The sequence below is a fragment of the Dermacentor andersoni genome, chromosome 9 (assembly GCF_023375885.2).
Source record: "Dermacentor andersoni chromosome 9, qqDerAnde1_hic_scaffold, whole genome shotgun sequence".
Lineage (NCBI taxonomy): Eukaryota > Metazoa > Arthropoda > Arachnida > Ixodida > Ixodidae > Dermacentor > Dermacentor andersoni.
In genome coordinates this window covers 123,178,264-123,191,587 of record NC_092822.1, presented here as the reverse complement: position 1 = coordinate 123,191,587, position 13,324 = coordinate 123,178,264, and positions in this window count along the sequence as shown.

Genomic DNA, 13,324 nt, shown 5'->3' with positions numbered 1-13,324 from the left:
AGGTGGTTTAATTAACAAGCCAGAACGTTGCACGATACACAGGAAGGTCTGTTGATCAAGCGTTGGGCACCGATCGACGCGTTGACGATGCGCCTGAAGCACACGCCTGTCTACAACGAGGTGATGAAGACCGAGACAGCTGTCGTCATTGTGAAGGCAAAGGAAGCCTCGTTTTAATAATCAGTTTGTTGTTCGCAAAACTATCCCGTACACCTGTAAGGCACAGCTCCGCTATCGTAGCGTCATCATGTTCAAAGTGTGGGGGCTATTTGAAAAAAAGATCAAACGGGGTCGTAGAGCAGTGTACGCGGGTGTTTACTTCAGTTTTTTTTTTTTTTTGTTCTAGTCTGTAACGTGTTTCAACTGAGTTCTGTGGCTGGATTGTCGACCCTTGTTACAACATGGAGGACTCGTTTACTGAACGTTCACTAACCGGTCACTAAACGGCAATGTACTTCGCATAGCTGTCGCAGGGTAGTGGTTTAGGTGTCACTTGTAGCAGCCGTATCTCTCTCTCTCTCGCTGCTCTTTTTTTTGCATATACATCTTTTTACGTACATATATTTTTTTCACGTATACGTATTTCTTATTTCTGTAGGACAGAGATGCACAAAATAGCCAAGATATTATTATTATTATTATTATTATTATTATTATTATTATTATTATTATTATTATTATTATTATTATTATTATTATTTTAGAAAAATGCCTGCTAAGGAGAGCTGTTTGCGAACGAAGATTATTTCGTACGCCGGGACCGAAGTGGTGCATTAAGCGCTTCCACTGGCCACAGTGCTCTATACCGGCTGTGTGAGGTTGCGCTGCTAAGCACTAGGTCGTGGGTTCGGCTCCCGGGTGCGACGGCCGCAGTGGGAGTGCGGCGAAATTGAAATAATAATAATAAAAACAAATAAAAGACAAGCCAACGCTCGCGTACTCAGATTTAGTAGTGCACTAAAGAACCCATTGGTCGTCAAAATTGACCCGGAGCCACCAACTACAGCATGCCTCATAATCGCATTGTGGTTCTGGCACGTGGAACCGCACAGTTTAATTTTTGATACAACTGAGCGCACTCGTCCTACCTACGACCGTCGGGCCGAAAGGTGCGCGGCCGCAAATCGGGCCCGCATTCCGAGAGCGCGACTAAAGCGGCCGGTCCCCGCTCGTGCAGCTGCCGGCCCCAGCAGCAGCAGCGAAATGGCGGCCACGTGGACGGCAACCACGGCGAGCGCGACGGGCCCGACCATGTCCCCGGACCTGTTCGGCGTGTACCAGGAGCTGGCATCGGACGACGACATCGGCTACAGCTACTTCATGCCGCCTTCGGTGAGTGCCGTGCGTGGGCGAGGGGAAGACGCCGTCATTAGATGCTGGTCCAGCGAGGGACCGTTACTAATTATGGCGCTTGGGGAAAAAAATGAAGAACATAAAAAACGAGTGCGCGTTATCTTTGAGAGTTAGGGAAAAATAAACAGACGCTCGCGCGGGTTGCTAACCTGAACGAAGGCGAATGAAGAAGGAGATAACGCAGAGTAAGATCCCCCAACTTCTCGCATGCGTAGATGCGCACACCTCGTTTATAAACGGTCGCACATGTCTGTCGACTTGAGTAATTGTCCCTTGCCACCACTGAGGAAGGAACAATATAGGACGGAGCATTACGTCACGCTGCCTGCCTCGGCGGGCGAGCGCTCCGTGAAGCCAACACGGGACCTATTGCGTCGAGATTACGGAGCAAGAGATTTTATCCGGTGCGAGCTTGTATGGCTGCCCTACCGTGGCTCTGCCTGCTGAGCGGTAACACTAAAACCAACCGCGCACTTCGACGTGCGATCACGTGGTGTGCCACCAGGCTTGGCTTCAATCGCGTTGCGGTATACTCCATCCTATCTTTTTCCTTTCTCCATGCTTGCCACCGACGAGAGTCGCGCATGCATATAGGTGTATTTAGTAGATTCCAACGAGCAGCGAGCAAGCGTTCGTAAAAGTCACCCCGAGTCAGAGGCGGCGCGGTATAATTTAGCATCAAAACGGGGGTATCATTCGTGTTGGCATTTCCAGCTCTAAGGAAGGGTTGAATGCGACCGCGGCAACGCCTTTTTTACAAAGAACCAGCAGGCTAAAGCTCACCTAGAAGTTGAACATGCCTTCGATTAAGAAATCTGTGCTTGAACATGAAATACCTAGTATATACGTAAACTATCACTGACCCATGGAAAATAACGCTGGGCGCAAAATGAAGGAATACAGTATGACATGAAGGCGTCCACAATAGAAGCACTATTGTCTTTGTGTTCTTTTTGGTCGCGCCTTTTTAACCATATCTTCTTCTTCATTCCGTACTTATTACGGATTTCTATGAATATGAACTAACTACCCCAACAAGAAGTGCTCTTAAATCGATACCTCGTGGGCCCGTTAGCACCGACGACTTCTTTCTATGTTTTGTAGTGATTTGTTCTCATTGATTTATAAGATAGTCATGTTCTTCGTTATGGGTCTTCCCTCGCGGCTGTTAGAGGGATTCGGTTGTCGCGATGGTGTCGATGGCACATAGAGCGTAAAGGAGCTATTGCGAGTGCCGAAAGAAGAAACATAAAAAAGAACGTCTACATGTGCCAAATAAATTCCATCGTTCGTTCTCCCAAATAAATACTGTGGCGTATTGCACGTTTAGATTTTAACGAATCACACTAATCAGCCCAACTAAGAATTGTCTCGGTTATCACAGGCCACTTCACCCGCCTGTAAAATTCACAGAACATGTATAACAGCACTCCAGATGTTGCGCTGTGGTTCAGTGCCTATGGAAGAGGGAACCGTCCTAGGGCTAACACTTTCTCGGAATTACCTAATTGATGCGCCCCCAGTTGGGCCTACTATTGCTGTACACGTTTCGAGCGCACTCCCTGAAGTGTGCAACAACACATCGGATGCTTTCCGCTTCCAGTATCAGTTGAGGGTCTTTTCTTCATCAGCCTTTGAGTGCGCGGTCGTTTATTTGCATGTAAAGAGAGTAGTGACGGCCTACTATTTGCGCTGTGAACTAGGTTATTTCTACTCTTATTTTATTTTTGGCGAACTGACATAGCCTTCCGCTTGCTGTCTGCGCTTGTAATTTACGGTGAGCATAAGGTTGGGTGTTCACGTGCGCCATGCTTTCTGGCAAAGCGGATAGCATGGTAGCCATTATAATCTCAAATGACAGGCCATGATTGATTCACGTGATAATTTGTTGCAGTGGTCGCTTATTCTGCTTTTCCTACACCTCTCTTGTTTTTTTTTTTTTTTTTTTTTTTTTTTTTTACAGTCGTGAGTCTCTGTGGTTTGTTGTTGACGTTTGTTGGTATAGCCGGCCCTCCTGCGGCCTCGTTTGCCCGCTTCACGGACCACTTGCTCCAACGCTTTTCCGCAGAGATACAACTTCTCGGCAAATCGAGCTCTCCGTCGCTTTCTTTTAAAGGCCGATTTTGCGGGCACTCGCTCACCTGTAGAGGGAGCGAATACGTGCACGTTTCGATGGCATCGTGTTACGACCACCCTCTGGTCGAGCAACGTCGTTCCGCACCCAATCGAGGCGAGTGGTCGAAACCGAAAATTGGGAGCGGCCGCGTCCCGGAGGCGCCTTTGAGCGAGCCGGCGGGTGAAACTCGCCGCACCGAGCGGCTGCACCGCGGGACACGCCCTATTGAGCGCGCGGGCAACGTTCCTTTTCTTTTCTTTTTCTTTCCTCCTTTTTTTTTTTTGAGTAGCACAATTACCCGCATCGTGTTCGCCGACTTCCTTAGAAAGTTTCTTATTGAGCGCTAAGCTTCCGTCTTCCTGCTGGCTTATCTATAGCGCTTTCGCAGCAGCGAGTGAGCTACAAGAACGAAGCCTCCGTAAGCCCGCGCGATACATACGCAGGCTCTTGTTGCTATAAGTTGCACAAAGGACGATCTACAAGGGCCGCGAAACTTCGGCTTCGAAGTTGTCCTAAACTGATTAGCAGTGGCACAATTAGTCACTTGTCATTGTTCTCCGAGATCGGCAGCAGGGAAGGACACGATTGAAGCGCGACTCTGAAATAGATCGGAGTAGGGGGGGCGGGGGGTAGTCTGGTAATTGTTTACTGCTAAAGAAGGAGTTGGAGGTTAACAAAGAAGCTCGAGAACAAGCCAATGACCGCGCAAAGAGCAATGGAATGATAATTGTTCAGCGTAACGCTAAGAAACCGGAAGAGTGCAGTGTATACGCGCGGTGGCATTCCGCACTTATTGCGGAATTATTGCTAATTGAACGAGTTCGAGCCGACTACATGCGCGCGATCGTGGAACAAAATGTCATTGGCAGCTGAACTTACCTGCGTGCGTTTTGGTGTCACTGCGTCCGGTGTTGTCGAAACTCGCAGCAAGTGTTGAAGCCATAACAAGGGGCCCTATAACGTAAAACTATTCCAATATATTTCTATTCCAATCTCCTGACGTCAAATTTGCGTAACCGCCAACGCAAGCACCAGGCGGTCACCCGCAGGGTTGTCTGTACAGACCAATCAAACGCTCTCCTCGTTCATAGGAGGTCACTTTTGTTTGCTTGAAAAACGAATAACATTGCCTACACTGAGCGGCTTCTCGTATCTAATTGGCTGACAAGAGGCGAGGAGAACGCCCAAGTGGGGAGGGATTCGATGGGGCCGAGCCACGGCACTGAAAATCGATAACCGGACGAAGAGGGTGGTGCCGGCGTCTATGATTGGTCGGAACCGCAAGCTATAGCTTGCGGTGGCTGGTCGAAAATCGCGGCGGCATGCAACGGAAGCTCAAGAATGACGCTAAAATGGACCCTCAGCAAAGAAGAGTTGGCAGAATGAGGGGGTAAACGTACCGAAAGTGCTCGAAAACGTTACACAGCCACGCAACAAGCTTTATTATACGCAAATACACCCATGCTCTCCGGCAGGTGCGAGTAGCCAGCGTCTGAGCGATCGGCGGCAGCCATCTGCTATTCCTTTCGGAACGGGGCAGCCTGCGGCTATTCCGAAGAAAATTCAGTTTTGTTCGGCATATTAATGCATCTTTATCGCGTACACGTCACTTTGACGCGGTGAGTTCTTGCGGTTTTGTGACGTCGCGTGACAGGCAGGTGAAGTGGGTGCAGCCCGAAAACTTTTTACCAATAGCCGAGGGCTAATGGCGAAAAGGAGTCGAATCAGAAATAACTGTCTTTCTTTTTTCTGTCAAATCATGCATATTCATTGTGTACACATCATATCAGATGGGGAGGTATCGCGGTTTTCGTGACGTCGCGTGACAGACAGGTGAAGTGGGGGTGGTCGAGAAAAGTTTTTGACCAATCGTGGAAGGCTGATAGCAGAATTGGAATAGAAAAGTTTGGAATAGTTTTACGTTATAGCGCCCAAGGTTCGGCTCCAGACAGCACAGAATCCGGACATCCCCTGTCGCCTCTGCTGCGCCGGAACTACTCCAGGTGGCGCGCGCGCGCACGCACACACACACACACGCGCGCGCGCGCGCACGCGCGCCCGCACACGCAGACACGCGCACACACGCACACACACATACGCGCACGCACGCGCACGGACACACACGCGCACGCACACATACACACACACACATTCACGCACACACGCACGCGTACGCACGCGCACGCACACACACACGCGCATGCACACACGCACGCGCACACGAGCACACACACACACACACACGCACACATACACGCGTACGCACGCATACGCGCACACGCACACACACACGGTGCTCAGCTTGCAGCTCATCTAGCTCTCCTTTCTCCAACGATACACTTTTGTGCCTCACATGACAAACGTGCGCGAATCAGCGAGTAGAACGAAGCAGGTAAAGGCATGTTGATATGCAGGTACATGGAACCCTGTTAACAGCAATGCGCTCTATGACAGCAGGCGAGTACCTGTTGGCCATAGTGCTGAAAAATGAACGTAATTCTCGCTGGCTACTCCTTGAGGTAAAAACAGGCGTTTTGTTCTTGCTGAGTGTGCCAGGAAAATCAGATAGGCTTTTTTTTAGGTAGTCCAGTGTTTGATCCGCTTTATCGTGCAGATAAACACCCACCCGCACGGTAAATATGGAATATTTACCGTGCGAATCAGAGCGTTACCCAGTTGACTCACGGCTGATATGGCAGCTACGCTGCGCTAAAACCCTCTAATGATTCCCTCCTCCCAGAACATTCCTCTGTACAATATAACAGAATAACAGCGCCCACTCGAACAGGTGTTTTTACGAGCTCGAATACGTCCTCTGGGGAACAATACAAAAGAAAACATTTGATTCGCGTTCGAGACCACGAATTGTCCTCCTTTCAGGAGAGAAACCAAGAAAGTACGACGCGGCAGGATGTATTCGACAGAAGAGCTGCATAACGAGTAGCAGGGAGTATGCTCTGAGGCCCCATTTCTGCAACAGACGCTCCATCGGTACAAGCAGGGGGCATTCATTCATTCATTCATTCTTCAAGAGCACTACTACAAATTGTCTTGGGAGGCATAGCGAAAGGTCCAGAAAGTGCCTGACTAGGCGATGCCACCCAAACAACAGCCGCAGCAGTGCTATCGCTTTTCTTCTTTTTTGTTATACATCGTACAATCACAATGAGGTGCATACATCATTGCAAATGGTTCGCACTGGCACACTCTGTACATTGCCTCCCGCAATATTTGCACTCCGCGTCAATCTAGCCTTCGTATGGTGCCAACGGCTTTGCGCTGGCTGTCTTTGTTATCATGAGAAAGAGCAATTGTAAAGAACAGACACACGAAGCCTTTGCCACCTTCTCGTACACAGCATTAGCAGAGCGGCTGCAAAATTAATTACTTGCCTTAATGCGTCGCTCCCATCACAGTAATTGTGTATGTTGACAAGAGCATCGCGTTTCTATATTTCAGTGTCCATATTTCATATGGACACTCCAGGTGCATATTTTGCCGTCGCCGTCGCCGCAATGTTCGCTATAAAGCCCAAGGGCGATAGCATAGCCGCCGCGCGTCGTACGCTGTATGCGCGAGTGAAAGCACGCGATGGAGGCCGACGATCGCGGCTCAATCTGGCACGCGGGAAAGAAGAAAGCGGTTTAGAAAGCGGAGGGAAAACGCGCCGTCTTCCGTCGCGCGAAAGACCGTGGGGGGATGGAAGGGAGGGGAACGGCGTTGTGCTCCGGAAGCAACTGCTCATTTCGCGACCCGGCCCAAGGGAACTGACGATTGCGGCTCAATCTCGCGCGCCATATATGGAGGAAAGCGAGGAGGCGCCTTGGTAGAAACGGGGGGCGGGGGGGGGGGGGGGGGGGGGGCTCTTCGACACTGCCTAGAAGTGCGTACTTTGCGCGCGGTCGCGCGCGCCGTATCTTGAAAGGGATCTGCAGACGACTCATACATTTGTGCGCGCTGTGTTCTCGACGTTCTTGCGTTGAAGCGATAGACCGCACGAAGGCCACTTCGCTCGCTGCTGCTGCCGCGCTTGCTCACATCAGCGTTTTAACAGCGAGTGTCCGCGCTCATCGAGGGTGAGGTGTTCCTCTTTAGTTGTACGCTGACACCATGCTTCTTAATTCAGGCAGTAAGCGAATGTTTCCAAGCTTAAAAATTAAATAAATTATGGGGTTTTACGTGCCAAAACCACTTTCTGATTATGAGGCACGCCGTAGTGGGGGACTCCAGAAATTTCGACCACCTGGGGTTCTTTAACGTGCACCTAAATCTAAGCACACGGGTGTTTTCGCATTTAGCCCCCATCGAAATGCGGCCGCCGTGGCCGGGATTCGATCCCGCGACCTCGTGCTCAGCAGCCTAACACCATAGCCACTGAGCAACCACGGCGGGTGTTTCCAAGCTTATACGGCCTATAAAACTGATATCTTTACTTCGTATAGCTGTGTTCTAATTTGCTATCCCAATCAGTGCTTCGAATTCCGGGTAAAACTAATGCTTTTTAAGGTAACAAAAAGTGTCATTAAGGGACTGTATCAAGGGACCTCCAGAACTTTTACATAAGAAACTGATTATAGATTTCAAAACATTGAACTAAAGAATTCGGTTCTACAAAATAAGTGGAGTCATAAGTGGATTCTTGCGCCGCATGCGACTACAAATGGTTCAAAATGTTTTATGCATGTCCTGCTCATCCCAAAACTTTTATGATAGCAGTTTAAGCTGTCAAGACTGTACACTATATGTGTGAGAAGTTTCAGTTCGCTAGAGCAATTCCTTTATGTGGAGCAATCGTTTGATATTGTGAATACATTAAGGCATACATTAAGTTCCGATGCAGTTCAATAAATTAAAAGACTGCGGTCCTCCGTCTAGTTCTTAAAGCTCCGTCCACGCACTCATTAGCCTATCCGCTTGTGACTGGACCAAGACTAGTATTGCCCAAGTTTTTATATGGCGCCAAAAAACAAAGACAAAGGAACACACTTCTAGCAACTGGTTTTATTTCACGAGGGAAACGAGCCTTTATACCACAATCATTGTCAACAGAACATGCGCAATAGCAGGAGCAGCCCCTGCATTGCAACAACAGATACAGTACAACATGCGCCTTAACAGTATCGACGAAATAGACTCACTCCTAGGCAATGCGCGTTTATAACGTGAGTAAATGCCCCGTCAAAAACGATACTTCTTTATCAAGCAAAGGCAGCGAAGGTTAACAGACGCATGTGGGCCCCGGTTGCCTGAAGCGGAAAGCCTATGCCGACTCAGCCTGCCCGCGAAACGGCGGGGACCACACGTACTAGGAAGAGAAGTTTCATGGCGCGCTTGTTAGCGGGTTGGCATTCGCTGCACGAGCAGCGGTTGTTTGTTTTGTTCGCGCTTCTTTTCTGTCACATCCATTGTTACACTCGAGCAGGTGCCCTGCGCCAGCCCACCGTAATGTTCAGACGCTCGCGCGCACTGCGCCACTGACACATCGCGAGGCGAGAAATTGGCGTGCGCGCAGAGAGGGAAAGCGATGGGCGAGGCGTCAGTGGCGCAGTGCGCGCACGTCAATTGTCCGATGGTCCGCCGCCGCGAGGGCGCAATTAGGGCGGCGCGGGACCGTTGAGCGCGCCGCGCGCTATCTCGTCCGGGAGGGCAACGAGTGACCGGAATGCAGGCTTGCGGCGGCGCGAGAAGAAAAGGTCGCCTCGGGGCGGGCCATACGTGACGTGCGTGTCACTCGCGTAGATGCGAAGATTGACTCGTATGCCCGGAGGCATCCGATCCTCAAACCGTTTTGGTTGTCCGCCTGTGCTGGATAACGGGGCGGTTGCGAGCGTTCGTAAAATGCATCCCACGTATCCATCGTCCTATGCTTTATTTATTCGGCATACCCTGGGGGTAGAAGTGAATAACAGTAGGCGAACAAGGAATGCCGCTGGAGCCGTAATGTTTGAACAAGTGGAGTTGCCTTCGTCGGGCCTGCGAGAACTCCTCTTGTCGAAACGCTAGGTACAGCGACAATCCTGTTCGACCACGGTTAATTGAATAAAGCCTCCATCTTGCTCTGAACGTCTCTCCTGGAGGCCGGGGTACTATATGAAAGAGTGAGTTAAACTTTGAATGTATAAGATGACGAAACCATGCAGCATTGTTGCGTACTCCAGGGTAGCGTATCGTACTGCTGCCGAGTTGTAGCTACGCCTGCCTATCGAAGCTCGACCGACGTTACTATTGGGTAGCGTGGCATTGTGGGCGGGCTGCAGGCATCCGGTAGACCATGGCGACCGGGCAAGGACGAGATGATTTCTAGTGCGAAACTTGCACGGTTTATTCAAAGGTTGATGAAAGGTGTTGAGAAGAGAATGAAGTGAGTAAAAAAGTTCATTTCGGAGCCCCTTAAATAGGCTCTACAATCGTGGGAGGGATCTTGCTTCCGTGGACGTCACGTGACCTGCACAGAGTCTGACCCGCGGAAAGAGGGCCCCTCCTCCTCTGGTCATACCGAGCCTTTGGTTACACCGAGTCTGCTGCAAGGAGGAGGGCGTCCCGCCTCTGGCCACACCAAGCCCCAGGTCCGGGAATTGCAGACGCTTGTCCTTCTCTTTTGGGCGTTGCTGGTTCGCGGAAGTTTCCCTGTAGAGGTTGACCGTTCAATGAAAGGGTCCCTCTGAAGTCGCGCGCGCACGCACACGCACGCGCGCGCACACACACACACACACACACACACACACACACACACACACACACACACACACACACACACACACACACACACACACACACACACACACACACACACACACACACACACACACACACACACACACACACACACACACACACACACACACACACACACACACACACACACACACACACACACACACACACACACACACACACACACACACACACACACACACACACACAAGAGGCCTGTAAACACTGCGGTGCTTCCGCCAGACCGGCGGACACTCGAAATGGTCATGGCGAATTAGGAAGTCACGCTTCATTCCGACGAGGCAGCGTGGGTGAAGGTCGGGTGAGAGAAAGTCCTTTCTGCACGAGGTGCTGGACGCCGACCGTAACAGGAGAAGTCACGCCTCATTTCGACGAGGCATGTTGAGAGAAGGTCGGGTGAAATTCCTTTCTGCACGTGGTGCCAGACGCCAACCGTAACAGCATAGGCTTATATAATTATTAACATGGTCGGCTAGTCATCTCCATCAAAAGGCAAACGTATTCTTAAAAGGCTTTTAGTGGACAGAGAGTTAAATAAGCGTTTATAAGTGTGTGTGTTAACTTATATGTGAAGTGACGTCCTTGTGGTCTGTACAGTGGACGGAACTTAAACGGATGCTCGTGCTTGGACTCATGTGTTTCCACATAGACAGACGTCAGCGAACTCTCATCTGCGAGGTTGTGTTCTTTATTAGTTTCGCCTACATGTTTTTATTCATTTATTTAGCTTAGTTTGATCATGTATTCATATTTTTATTATAAACTGCTGTCGACACGTTCATAATGGCAGATAAGCAGAACACAATCCTAACTGCAAATAGAGTTAGTTCTGCGTGCTCCGTTTGAACACAGCGTCATCGGATGTGGCCTCCAAGGCTCTGCGCTTTATCCTTTCGGTATTCTTGTACTGCGCTAGTATACGCCTCGAATGCGCTGAAGCTGTTCAGATACCAACGCCATGCACTGCAACTCTTCCGATCAAGCAAGGGCAGCAGGGACAGAGTGCATTACAATCGTAGTGCTTACCGTGCCAAAGTGTAAATGCGCGTGCTGCGTGCCCCTTCTTGGTAGCACCATAAGTGAATCTTCAAATTGAGCCCGTTCTCCTAATTGGATCACATGTGGGGCAGCTTTTGGAGTTTCTTGGCCCTGACCACATGACTGGAACTGCTGATGCGCATCGCGACGATGATTCTGTAGCACTCCAGGCGACCCACATTTGCTGCACGAACTCAAAAAGAGTTGTCGGCGCCCTCCAGACGTCTGAAGTCCAGGAGTTAAAAAAGCAGGCTTCTCTGCACAGTGCAGGATGATTGTCTAACGTCCCAGCCGGCGTTGCAGTTTCTCCGATGAGAATTTGGAGGACGCTTAAGCTTCGCCTTTAAGAGTGGAACGCCGATAGCATTAAAAGATCCCTGACTACTCACGCTTCCGGGCAACTGCAGCGCATGTAACCGTAATGTTTACCGGGAGACGCTCGCTGTGAACGCTATGCGCGAAGGCGGGCTTTCTGGTATAAACACGGGTCTCTTGCGTGGGCCGCGAGGCGGCGGAGGCGAGCGCCATCTGGAAGTACTTCAAGGAAACGGGCGCGCCGCTCCGTGGACTCGGATAAGTTCACGCGCTGGCGCGCTCAAATGGCGGACGCCGTGGCCGGTCGATATGAACGGTGTGAACGCTGGCAAATGTGTTTGTTTGAGTTTTCACGTAACAGAATTATGTTTTCTCGTATATTCAAATTACAATCCGACGCTATGATGTCTACAAGTTGTGTGTAAGTCGTACTTTATGATTTTTGTGCGTATTTTAGCTTGAGAAACACAATTAGTTCAATAACTTCCTTGCGCCACATGGAGGGCCTGGGAATCGGTGGTTCGAAAATCTCTGTCGAAACTACGTCCGACACTGGACGCCGACGCAGGATTTTCTGCAATGCGGTCGCCGCCTCAGGCTGTGAGCTTACCCCATGCCATCCGGAGAAACATTACCGTACGTCCTCTACCTCGCAATATGCACCCAGTGCACCACGCAGAGCGAAGGGAGGCCCGCGTCCTGGCCATACACAAGCGATACGGGACTTTAGCCTCTACAGCCTACACGGACGCGGCTTCTTACTCCAGACGCGCAGCCACAACAGCCACCGTAGTCGTCAACACAGAACATCGGAGCAGCATTTCGCTCACACGAAACAATCTCCTCCAAGCCGAGGAAGCGGCCATAGCCCTCGCGCTCTCCCAAACAGAGGTTGAAGTCATAGTGACCGACTCCCAGCAGGCGTGCCGCAACTTTGCTAGCCGCAGAATTCATACCACTACGCTACGGATCATCAATCAAAAGCCGCTAACGAGATCAGTCATGATAATCTGGGCGCCAGCTCATCAAGGCATTCCTGGCAACGAGGTCTCCAACCACGTGGCTCGAGATCTGACCCACCGAGCCGACGCCGAGGAATCTGAACCAGAGCACATGCACCCTCTAGTCTCTTACCAAGACATCACACAACACTACAAGCTAACCCGCAGAACATATGCACCCCCACACAAGTCACTACCTAGAGAGCAGGAGCGATTCCTCCGAGCTCTACAGGTTAATACATTCCCCCACCCAACCAGAAATCACCTCATAGACCCTACACAATTCTCTCCGCAATGCCGCTTCTGCGCAGAGCCCGGGTCCCTCATGCACATAGTAGGGGGTTGCAGAGCGGCGCCATTAAATCCTCCGAACCCTTACCCCACTAACGAGCTTTGGGAGAGAGCCTTGGCCAGCTCCGACCTCGAGGATCAGCAACGGCTGATTGCGAGGGCCCAGGACGCGGCCCGAGCTCAAGGCATTCTGGAATGAGGACGCCTCTCCAAAGCTTCATTCACCCAACAAAAATGTTTATTCTCTCTGCGGGACCCTTATTGCGGGACCCTTAACGCTATCGCGTTAGAAGTACAGCAGCACGACCGCAACAAGTCATGGTGCTCAGGTTCTCGTACCACATTCGGGCACGTTGCGTGGCGGCCTGGCCTCAGCCTTGCGTCTACGAGGTTGTTCGGCGAAGACGGTTCAAGTCTGGTCTTTTCAGTACGTTATTTAGGGTCCTTCGTTTGACAGAGAATCTAGCTTTCAGGA